This window comes from the organism of the source record quoted next, unplaced genomic scaffold (assembly GCF_019419815.1).
Source record: "Pyrus x bretschneideri cultivar Hongxiangsu unplaced genomic scaffold, Pyrus_bretschneideri_v1 Contig1, whole genome shotgun sequence".
Classification (NCBI taxonomy): domain Eukaryota; kingdom Viridiplantae; phylum Streptophyta; class Magnoliopsida; order Rosales; family Rosaceae; genus Pyrus; species Pyrus x bretschneideri.
In genome coordinates, this window is record NW_025999390.1 from 6,461,420 (window position 1) to 6,474,276 (window position 12,857).

Genomic DNA, 12,857 nt, shown 5'->3' on the forward strand with positions numbered 1-12,857 from the left:
AATTAAACGAAAAGAAAATTATATCCTGTCCATAGAGCTAGCAGCCTGACCACACCGCTTTTATAGAGACTAAAAAACCGTACCAGTAGGAAACAAGATATGACGGAACCAAAAATACAAGGAAACAAGAAATGGCATTTTCCCAGCACCGTGTGCAACAACGAATGAGGAGATCAAACTTACTATATAGTGTGGTTTGTTGGAAAATTATGTAGTCAGATTTTGCCCTCACAATTTCCTTACAAGGAGGTATCTTCAAATGCTGGAGGGAGTTCTCATAATAACAACAATCAAGTCTTATCCTACTAAGTGGGGAGGGAGTAATAATTCTAATATTGTAAATAAGTCTACTCAAGATAGTTGAGTTTGTTATGAGACAATTGTAACAGTTTTGTAATTAGTTAGTGATTAGTTAGACAAGATGTCATTAGTTGTTAATACAAGTAAGTTAGTCACTAGTGTATACACACACACACACACACACCAACATGTAATCTTATTCCTTATGAAATGAAATCATAATTTTCCTATTATGGTATCTCTCACCCATGTCTAACAATCTTCGATCCTCTTTCTTCTATTTCCCACTCATCTTCTTCTTCGAAGCTGCAACCCTAGAAATCTAGCAATGGCGACTTCTGGATCTCCTTCCTTTGAATCTGCCTCTCAAATTCATCTTGCTTCTATGAATTATTGCCTTAATTCCTCAAATCCTTTGACAATTTCTTTGATTACGATCCATAACATTGGATCTATGGTTCCAATCAAGCTCACCACAACGAATTATCTCACCTAGAATGCTTCGCTATGATCTTCCGCCGATACAACATCACCGGAATAATTGATGGAACGATGACTGCTCCGCCCAAATTTCCTCTTGATTTGTCTGGAAATCGCACATCTACTCTAAATCCTCATTATGTAACCAAGTTTGAGAGTAATCAGAACATTCTGATTTGGATCAATTTTACACTCTCATATTCTCTCATTCCCTGCACTGTTGGAGTCAATTCGGCTCGTGAGCTATGGTCAAAACTGGAATCAAGACTTGCGATTGCTTCGCGATCACACATTCATGAGCTTCATTCTCGTCTTCACAACATCACTAAGGGTGACTCTACGGATGTGGTCTATCTTCAACAAATTGAAGAAATTGCTAATGCTCTTGCCTGCGTCGGTGATCTGGTTGAGGTAACTGAGTTGATCTTTGTCACTTTACATGATTTTCCCTCTGAGTATAAATCTTTCATTGATGCAATTCAATTTCGGCTCGATTCCACTACCATTGATGAACTTCATGGTTTTTTTCTAAGCAATAAACTTCAGTTGAATTGAATAATCGTAAGAAAACCACTCCTTCGGCGCCGATTCAAGCCTTTAATTCTTCTGTTGGACTAGGTAATATTGTAAATAATTACACACACACACACATACATATATACACCAACATGTAATCATATTCCTTATGAAATGAAATCATATATATATATATATATATATATGTATGTATATACTCATATATGTGTGTATACACACACACACACACACACACCAACATGTAATCATATTCCTTATGAGATGAAATCATAATTTTCCTATTACGGAGTTCTCTTAATCAATAAGATAAAATCTCGGATCTTAATCAACTAAGTCACAAGCGTGGTTAGCTACAAATTGAGGGGAATGGATTAACAAAAAATCACCATCCAAGTGAAATGCTTACGTTACTAATGTGTTAGTAATTATGATATTACGATCATTCGTGGCTAAGTGAACCCTCATGATCCGACTCCAAAAACGAAGCCAAGGAACCAAAATCAAATTAAACGTTTCAACCACGTTCATTCAAAAGAAAATAGTGTTATAATCACCAATTTTGTCATCAAATTTATTTATTATGAGCTCAGATTTAAAAATATAAAAAAAAGGTCACATTTTATACATATTTCATTTTGAACTAGTCTAAACCCCATACCTCGATAAAACATTACACCAATAATTTGATGTGAAAGCCAACTAGTTTGGTATTTGACGTGGAAGCTTACTAGTTTGGTTTAGGCCTAGTACAGAGATACACGCATAAATAAACATACTTGTCAAGGGCATTTGACAATCTTTCCCTTTAAATCAAAAGATACTACTAATATCATATGAACAATTTATTTTTGGTTCCAAGTTTAGGTACCCACACTTTGGCATCTGGATGCATATAAAACTTTTGCACATTTTGCATAACAGCAGAAAGTAATTACAAGTTAAATATAGAATATAAAGCTATAAAAGACATGAGAATATATATATATATATATTTTACCCATTGGTTGACCGAAATGAAATTTACTTTAACTGATCACAATCCTTGCAACACAAGTTTTCCAGATGCTCGTGTTCCTTTTATTGTTGTCGTTTGTCTTTCCTTTTATTGGACCGCCTTCTTAGTGACGGATGAAGAAGAATAAGGACTCTATAAAATGATTTTTCATGCTTTATGTTTTGTAAATTTGTTCTCTGAAAATAAAACACCTTATTTTTAACTTCAATAATTTAGTTTTAATTTTTAAATACAAAACAAAACATAGCAGTACAAATAAACATAATTAATTAAAAATAAAAGGCAAATCAAGAAGATGGTTAAACCTTGTAAGTTGTTAGGTGTGTTTAATTTTAAGTATGTTTTTAAATTTTAAGTATGTTGAAAAAAAAACACTTGTAGTATTTTAGATTTATTTAGATTCAAATTAACTCAGGCTGTTGATTTACTAAATTTTATTCAAATCAGATTCACTAGATTTTGCCACATAGACAAGCTTTAATTTTTAATTTTTTTAAATGTTGAAATCCAACGGTCACTTGGGTGACCCTCACCGGTGCAGTTGGACAGCTGCAATGGCACAAGCTAAGGATATTCTTGCAAGAGCAAATGAAAGGGCACAAGTCCTTTGCCCAGTTGCCTTCCATTTTTTTGCACCGTTGCACTATCATTATTTTGGACCAAGGATAGTTCAACCCAATTGTCCTAGCAATTGGACTATGGGTGAAAATGCTCTAAGGAGAAAGAAAATGTGTGTGGAGGTCTTTTTGTTTTTTAAGTGCAAATGCTAATTGGATAATTGGAATTATAACAGTCGAATCAAAGCTTGGAAAAATCATGTGAAAAATGTACTTCCTTCGCTATTGGAACTAGGACTCCCGCTCCGTAAACTACACTCGCTGCCCCCCGGGGTCTCGTCTCAAGGGGTCTGTTGCATTCTGAAAAAACAAAATGGTTAACGAAAAAAAAAATCATAATTATTCATGAAAAATGGAAGGAAAAAAAAAACGTCACCACTGTTGGCCTATTAGTCTGTTTTTTTTTTTTTTTTTTTGCATGGTCAAAGCCTATTAGACTGCCTAATTTCTCTTCAAGTTCTCTATCGGTCAAAAGCCTCTCTGACCCTACGCAACGATGTCTTTCTTTCTTACCACAAGTTATAATAAAAATAAAGAAGAAAATAATAAATAAAATACAAACTGACTACTCACTTCCTTTATCATTGCTTTTCACGACTGCGATTATAAAGCGTCATCTGCAAAAGTTTTTTCTTTTCTATTTCTTGTCTTCTACTAAAGTTGTTTACTCTAATCGTCGTGTTGTATAATTAAGGTGAATTGTGGAAATTGGTTAAAATGTATTTTGACGACGAGGGCATGGATGGGCGGCTCGGGATTATGCATGTATTTTCAAGGGTGGTGGCGGCGTTGGAAACTTTCCATGCGAGTCCAGCTTAATGGCGGAAGCGGTACGCGCATATTTATTGGCTTGTACTGACAAGGTTTTGATGAGATTCAGGAAGAATACTCAAAATATCTCGCGTGGATGTGATTAATGGCAAAATTCAACCATATTTTTAAACACTTTTGTACATTGTTTTGAGTCAGAATGATTGTTTAACACTTTAATTTCTGATGTGAACATTGTTATTCAAATTTGATGAAATTTTCTTTTCCCTTACGCTAAAAGTTTTGCTTCTACAGTAAGGTCATAATTTACTAGTCTAGTCCAAACCCCTCTCATCAGACTTTGTCACATATCATTTTCAAACATGGTAAACCGAGTAAATTTAGTAGTCTAGTCCTAACCTATCTCCTCACACTTTGTGACATATCATTTTCAAACATGGTAAAAGTTCTTCTTTATCAAATGGTTTTTATTTATTTTTAGATAGATATTGATCGGTAGGCTTCTTTTATACATCACGACATGCCATCCTCGTACCAATGGCTATAAGTAAAAAGTCGTATGCAATATTTTTTGACATTGTTGCAAGGAAAGGAAACTAAATCAACCTTAACTTATTAGCAAGAAAAGGAGCCTAAATGTTTTCTAGGAAAGAGAAAACTAAGACTAGTTGCATTTTTATATTTATTGCACTTATCCTATTAGGCTTAGGAAAACATAAACATTGTCCAAATATTTTTATTTTTTGTTACTTATTTTTTCATCAAATATGAATACCAAATGACATTTGTGGCATGTACCATGTCATTAAAACTTCACTACTTAATTCCATCTTTGATTTAATTACTTTAGTTTGGGAAGAAAAAATGCAAAAGAAAACTTAAAACTTAATTATATTGAATGGCAATTCAAAACTATAATTCAAGTCACGAAAGATTGTCAAATCAGTCCAAATCAAGCTCGATGCACAACTACGCAAAATTCCAGTAGCAGGCGTCTTCGAAATTGCACCAAAATCTCATGTGAACTGTAATGTACTCAAAATCAGTTTTAACGTGTTTATTTTGATGTGAGAGAAAACTAAATTTAATCAGCTCATACTTGAAATTAAAACCGAAGGAAATTTTTTAAACAATGTGACATTTCAATTACACTGATATCAGTTAGATCAAAGAGGGGATGTATTTTGTTTAGCTTCAATACTCTTTCGTTATTGCTCAAATTCAACTATCAACTATGCTTTCACAAAAAAAGCAAAAAAAGAAACCATGACCTATGCACCCATCATCATTACTTAATTTGTATCCGAATGAGCACTGCACGTTGATTCAAAATAAGACTAAATAATGAATCAAATTTGGGATTATTTTTCACAGGAACTAGGAAGTGGCTTTTGGGAAAATTATCGAGTAGGTTTTCGAAGGGTACTTTTGGGATTTAAGAAAAATGCTACTATAAATTGGCATGCAATGCCATGCATCAGACATCAGCGAAGAGTTTGAAACCCAAAACTACAGACACAAGTTTTCTCTCTCTTTCTCCATTTTCATCTACGTACCGGCTCAAATCAAGGTATCTCTCCTTTAGCAATGGGTTAAGTTATATTCAAAGTCATTGATCTTTTTTCTTGAAACTTTTCCTCTAGTACTAAAGATGTCATTTTTAGGGTTAGGAAAAATTTATGGATTTGTTGCTTTTGTTAATGTTTTGTTTTTCATTTATTTCCTTTTTTTTATATTTAGTTGTATTGATTTATCTTGTACTTTTGTGCTTTGAATGAACTTGTGAAATATGGAGATGGATCAGCTGCTGCTGCCGCCGCGTATCGATCATGAAGTTGCTGACCACAAGATGGAAAAGATTGAAAAAAAGCTTGAGTATCTCATGAAGCAGCGTGAAAGGTTAGTTGAGTCAATGCAACACTCTTTAAATTTAGCGGCCACGGCGTGCGCCATTTTTGTGGCCATCTTGGGGTTTGTGGTACGTCACGGTAACAAATCGGAAAGGATAAAATGCCGTCTCCTGTACTTAGGCGTTGTCTTTGTAACCTGTGGCGTTGCCCTTGCATTTGTGCTCCTACATTTGTCTGCCATTTACTTTAAAAAACATCAAAAGCTTTTATTGTGAAATTGAAGAGAAACAATTTGAAGAAAAAAAGAGATCTACTAAAGTTGGGCAAGAGGCAAGGGAAAATTCCGAACGACGATCCAAAATTTTACCTGATTGGGCAACTCTCAAAAATGGAGATAATCAGGCTTGCTGAGAGAAACACAGCTCGAGCTAGCAGATTTGTGATGTGTTTCCTATTTTACCTCCTCCTAGTTTTTATCGGCTTTATTTTCATGTTCACTGATCCCTGTAAATCCGCACCTCCAAACTCATACATCCCACAAGCATCTGGAATTCCATTCCCACCCCCATTCCCATACAATTAGTTAGACTTGAGTAGTATGTTTGTCCTTCTTGCAGAATATATATAAGTTGGGTGTTTGTATAGGTTATTAGGTTGGGATCCTTTTTCTTATCATGAATGATTATTTATGCAGAGGAATTGAAGTGTAATGTGGTTGAAACAAGTTAATTGATTGATGTTCGTGTTCCTTTGATGGTTGCTGTTTTTCTTTTTATCATGGATGATTATATATCCGAGATGTTCGTGTTCCTTTTATTGTTGCTGTTTTTCTTTCACTTGTGTCATGCGTATGTTGGGCCACCTTCACAGTGACGGATGAAGAAGAATAAGGATTCTATAACTCTGTCATTAGTTTTAGATTTTATCTCTCTCATTTTCTTTAGCCATCCACTAACCTCGAATTTTCAATTAATGGAGTCCTATTAGTGTTATTATATTATATCAAATTCCAAGAAAATAACCAGACTTTAAACAAAATAAAATAATAATAATTAACCAGATGTTACACTACAAAAAAAATGAGCACTGCACACAAAAAATTATATGTGCCTTTTGAGGCCAAAAAGCACCAACATTTGTGCTCATAGACCAATAGCAACAGTGCAGCAACTAAGTTTGTATATGTGCCCTCTATGGGCGTCACCATTACTTATAGCACACAATATGATGTTTTGTGCCCAAAGCTAAGCACAAATACAACCCTTATTGTGTCTTACCTCTAATAAAGGCTACTGAATGTATGGTGTAAGATGGGCACAATTGCTATTTTAAAGGCTTAGATTGCTGTATAAATGTTAAAGCAAGGGCACAACTTTAAAATTGTGCCACTACTATATTTTAATAAATACAATAAAACTCCAGCACAATTAAAAATTTGTGGCATAATTGGATATTTTTATTTAAACATGGAAATCATCAGGTTGCTCATAGAACCTAATTTCCACCTAAATTTAGAAACTTACAAATCATCCATTACAAACTAAACATAAATCAACATTAGCACTAAAATAGTGAAGTTAATATATTACATAACCCATGTTCTCGGCTAAGACCGATTCATGCAACCTAACAATACAACCCATCCAAATGTTAAACCAAAAAATACATGTTATCCTATGCTGGACATACCCGGGATTCTCTATATACAACAAAATATAACATATCCAAGCTTGTATCCCCAAGTCAAACGTACTAATGGTTAAACTAGCAATATATAAACAAAATACACATCTACAAGGGCTGCTTGATGACAACTAACCAGTATTCTCACTTTGGCAGTCCTCATGCATCATAGCACTAGAAATTGGAAGTCCACACTGCACATTCTTGTCATTTCCACCTTCGAAACGCGTTGAAATCTGAGCGTGTGAGCTTCCACACCCTTGCTGCTGATATATATATCTTAGAATGACATTCCACCCCCTCCTGCCAATATCCTTTTAGAATGACATTCCTACCCATTTGCAAAACAAATTACAAACAAATCATAAGAGTATCTTCATTCAGAAAACCTGACTTCTAAACATGTCAATGTCCAAAATTCTCCCATTTTCAACATGCATTTTTCAAGAAGAGACATACACTGGCACACATACAATGAAAATCATATGAAAAAAAGAGCCAAGAAATCACATAAAAGTATCAATCTTTGAAATTTTATTTTCCTTTCCCCCATCACAGCCAAAAAATAAAGGGTAAGTCTACAAATATCAATTTTCATGCCTGTGATACATTACAATCTAAAATCACACACATACATCATGCATATACATACATCAGAGGAAAGGAAGCAAATATTTTCAACAAACGCGATGTAATTCCTTACCTGAGAAAGGTTTGGCCCGGTGATGTGTACTATCCAAACTTTGCACATCCAGAAAGTGAAAAATATGACCTACCAAGGAAATCAGAGCATGCATGTGTTAGGTTTATCATTTGTCTGTCAAACTGTGCAGTAGAGACCAAAATCAAAGATATTGGTGTGTTTTACCTTTGAATTTTCCAGTTTCCAGACTGATTTGCAGTGGCGGACTGCATACGAAGTTGCAGGCCTCCTTGATTTTCTTTTGCTTAGCAGGAGAAAATGAGGCTCTGGGTTTATTGGGGAGATGATCGAAGCCTATGGAAAACTTATACAACTACAAAATGGAAAAATTAAGAATAACAAACAGTATTAGGCATAAAAAAAGACTAAAATGTAGAATCAATCCAGAAACTGGTAATGCCTTATTCAAGGGTTAAAAGGGGAGTTAAACTGATTGAAATACAAATAGACACTACTCGTGACATGATTAGGGCTAACGAATATGATCAATCATTCTAACATTCTTCCTAGGTTATCCAATCTAGATGACGAAAATGGCTAATTTTGTTGACCAATTAATCGGATTAGCTAACACTTCCTAAAGAGATATTCTTCATGCTTCACATCTCTTAACTGGACCTGTAATAGAATTCTAGCATAGTATCCCAAATGGTATTGAATTGGATGACGAAAATGTCGAACTTCTAAATAGCTCATCATATACTTGTGATTTGTGAATGAAGGTTTTGGATTGTTTTGTATTCATGAATAACGATCACATGCTTGATAGTTATCATGGTGAGAAATTACCAATCACATATTTAAAATCTAGGCACAAAAGTTTTAGAAAGATAAATAAAAAATCCATATAACTAAATAGGCTTTGAATATGCTATCAGGGCACATGATTATATACCTAAAAATGGCAACGAACCAGCTTCTTCCTCCCACGACCCAACTTTCTGAAATTTCAAAAGAAAATAAATCCATTAGCAATTGAGAGAAATTTGACATATATACAAATCAAAAAGCAGAGGAGCAGAAGGTTCAAATCCTAATTTCAGAAGCATGTTACCTAGGAACATAACATACTAAGCAGCAAACTATTAGCAAAGTTAACTTGTTTAGGGTAATAACAGATTATTCATTAAAAGAAATCCTTTTTCGTAGACATGTAACTATAATATTAACAACGATCACAAATACGAATGAAATGTTTACTTTGTTTGAATTAATCCAAAAGACACGATTTTATCATGTCAGACATGCTAATGAAAACCCCTTTTAAAGAAGTCAAAATGAAATGCAATCAACTATAAATCCGTGATCAATGTGAACTGAAAAATGAGTAAACCTAGTGACATGCAGGACAGAGACCTAATACTGTTAAATACACTGCAGAAAGTCCGAAAAAAATCTTGTTGCAGGCACAAATCAGTTAAAGAGTTCAAAGATAAGCGAGCTTGCTTAGAAGAGAATTATCTTTACACCCCGAGTACAAAACAAAAGCAAACCAGAATTGTTTTGCTTCTTCAAGCAGTACATAGAAATGCATTTAAGTTAGACCAAATCCAGATTAAAGCAAGTGTTACAGCAAAAGGATTCTAAAAGATTATTAATATGACTATAGAATGGAGAAATAATAATACATACTATTCCATTGCCAATGGCTGACGTATTTGATATTAACAGATCTTGGTTTCTTTGAACAGATTTGCAGCTTGCTTGTAAGAGTTTTTGTCCAATGACAATACTTTCTGTAATCAGAACCATATAAATCCACAGAAACTAAAATCAAGAAACGACAACATAAACAAAAAAATAAATTCAAAGAGTAAATAGAAGTACAGTTTATAAACTAAACTTTACAAACAAAATGACATTTACAATAAGAAAGAACAAAACAATAAACTCGATCACAATCGAAAGGGGGCAAAGAGTGGCAACCTTGCACAATTCCAAATGTGACTCTTATCTGGGTTTGGTTATGCTTCTATCAACTGCTGCCCTTAACTAACGAAATAAGCAATCTCTTAACGTAGCACATTTAGTCATCAATCCCTTACACACACACACACACACACACACACACAAAGATATTATGTATTACATTCTAATTTTTCTTTACTTACATTTTCATTCTATTTCTTCAAGTGTGTAAATTTACACTAATTCTCCATAATTTTCAGTCAATTCCATTTTAATTAAAATAAATATTGAGTATATACGCACTTATAAACACACAAAATTCAGTTTTCCATACGAAAACACATACGTCAAATCAATGTTCCTACTGTATTCATTTAATCAAATGACGCATCAAATATAATAATTAAATTATACCTCTAATTTATAACCTTTTTATTTCGCTTCATCTGCAGCTAAACCCAAAATTTAGACAGTCCCCAATATAATTCTATCAAATACCAGATAGCAACACCATGTAAAAGTTATATTGGGTGTCCACACCCACACTTATACTTTACAAATAAATTTGAACTTTGAATCACTTGGGCTTCAAAAATATTTGCACATAAATTTGAAAGAAGACGAATAAATTAAACAAAAATCACAAATTTAAAGCCAAATAAGCAATCATTTACTGAAAATCTTCACAAATAAGCATCTAAGGTACAATATTAAAGATCATAGAAAATAAGAACTTACAGAGATTATCAGGCAGTTTCTGGTTTTTGAATTTGGGATTAAATGATTCAAATAAGCACTTGAAAGAATGATTGATAACAAAAATCTAAAGTCAACACAACATGCAGTCATCTACAGAGCTCAAATACACATTCACTAAACATAGTCCACCATCAATCCACACATATTTGGTTAAAGGAAAAAAGCGAGTTTAACCTGTTGTGTCACCACAACATCTTGAGGATCATCCGTGAGGAGCAGAATGCAAAGTTTGTACAAAAAGAAGTGTTGTTTTCAATGTTAGGGTGCCTTCAACATATGAGATACATACACCAAAAAAACATTATTAGTGATCCCTATGCATATTGTTTCTCTGAGCATTCCAATTCAGCAGTCCTAGAATCTTAACACAGTGGCACTTGGCTGTTTCTCTTACTCTATGAACTGTTTTTTCTTTAAAGCACATTCTGCTGATAAATAGATTATTCACAAAAATTGTGAAATACAATTGTACATTAAGTGCTAATAATTTTCATAAATTGGCTAGTTACATTTCCTTACAACTTGAGTGATGTCTAAATGATGGATGAGGTTATAGTTTATAAGTTTCACAGTTACATTTACCCACAATTTAAGTGGTATGTTTAAACTCCAAATGATGCACAGGTTATCAACCAGTTACATCATTATTTTAAAAATTCACATCCAATAAGAGTATAAATACACCTAATTGGTAATATCTTAAGAGAGAGATACCTAGCAATGGGTTGACTTGCAATGAATGGCAATGGGTCGACTTGCAATGAACTAAGAACTCAACTTTTTCTTATGATTACGTCACTACCTTCAAGAAATACATTAATCAGTAAAATCAGAAGTGACAACACAAAAGAAAATCCCAAGTAAAGTTCTCATTAGCAGTGAAATTATTAGTACTGCACTAAAAGATTTAGAGATAAGGAGATAATGATTTAAACAATATTATCTTAATCATCGTTCTGATAAAGAGAATACGTTACTTGTCCAAAACTACCAATCAGGACCACGGATCAAAACTAATAGTCAAAACCTTTCATAATACTAAATTATTGTTCTTTCTTAAGATTCCAAATACTTGGATACACAATCCCTTTATAGTTGATATGGACACTTGACCCTCATCAGTCTTATATACTCCCCTCGTGGCCATGGGACTTTTTTATGAGAGCATTAGATAGAAGGGCATGCTTTGAGTATTCAAAATTTTCAATTTCTCAGTTTTCTCTAAATATCATGATATGCCGATAATAGTTAAAGATGAATGAACAAAATTAAAAAAAAAAAAAAAGAAAAAAAAAAGGGGGTTAAAACCAAAGGAGAACCGAAATAGAGTAACGAAGAAAGAAAACCATAAATGGAACCCAAACGCAAAGAGAGCGAGAGAGTTAAACCCAAAAGCTTAACCCAATCTCATTTGCATACCATTTGACCATATTAAGAAAAATATGAAATTTGCACCCCCATTTGACCATAATAAGGATAGAGGGCACTCACATCATTGTAGTAGTACTCTTCCTTGTTATGCTTTTCCCCAAAACTGCCATAAAAAAACCCAGAAAGCATAAAAATTTAGAAGCAGAAAAGAGAAGTTTCGAAATTGCCATTGGAAATGCAGAAGGTACAGATGGAAACTAAATTGAATTATTATGCCCTCTCTCCTCCTTCCTCCATATACTGGTAGTTACAGTCAATCTATTTAACTTATTCCCAACTTCATCAAAACAACCAAGAAGTATAAAACAGCAAGGTTAATTCTCACTTTCTTTAATCAAAATGAATTCTACTTCTTCCCATCTATTTGCACATCCCTTCAACACTCTCAATTGATATTAAGACAAAAAACAAATTGTTGCAAGAAAGAAGTGAGAGGAGACATCGAGAAGGGAAGCCGAACAGTGAACAACCTGTGTAATTTTGTGAAGATTGGCAAAGAGATCCTATAGAGATGGGAGAAAATGACACTGAAATAGGAATCCAAACCCAAATATCATCCCAGAAACAAAACTTCCCCCTTTCCAACTGTGAAAGAAAGATTACAAAAGAACATGGAAAGGACCTGAGCTTGTCTTTCCATAGGCATCCCCACAACCCTCTAATAAACTCGAATAAGTCACATCATGCAACATATATTTATTCCATAGTCCATACAACAAAATTCCACATAGAATTAGTTCCCAAGAGTAGCGAAGAAATTATGAATGTTATTTAGTCATGTTATCAAAGTCGTTGACTTTTTT

General features: G+C 33.8%; 1 long non-coding RNA gene across 1 annotated transcript; it reads right to left on the minus strand.

The window, feature by feature from the left end:
* Nucleotides 1-7,103: 7,103 nt before the first annotated feature.
* On the minus strand, nucleotides 7,104-9,871 carry LOC125476351. Its single transcript, XR_007257633.1, has 5 exons — nucleotides 9,589-9,871; nucleotides 8,852-8,897; nucleotides 8,122-8,269; nucleotides 7,957-8,025; nucleotides 7,104-7,584 (listed from the first exon to the last, which is right to left on the minus strand). It is a non-coding gene; the product is annotated as an uncharacterized LOC125476351 (long non-coding RNA).
* Between the last annotated feature and the right edge of the window lie 2,986 nt (nucleotides 9,872-12,857).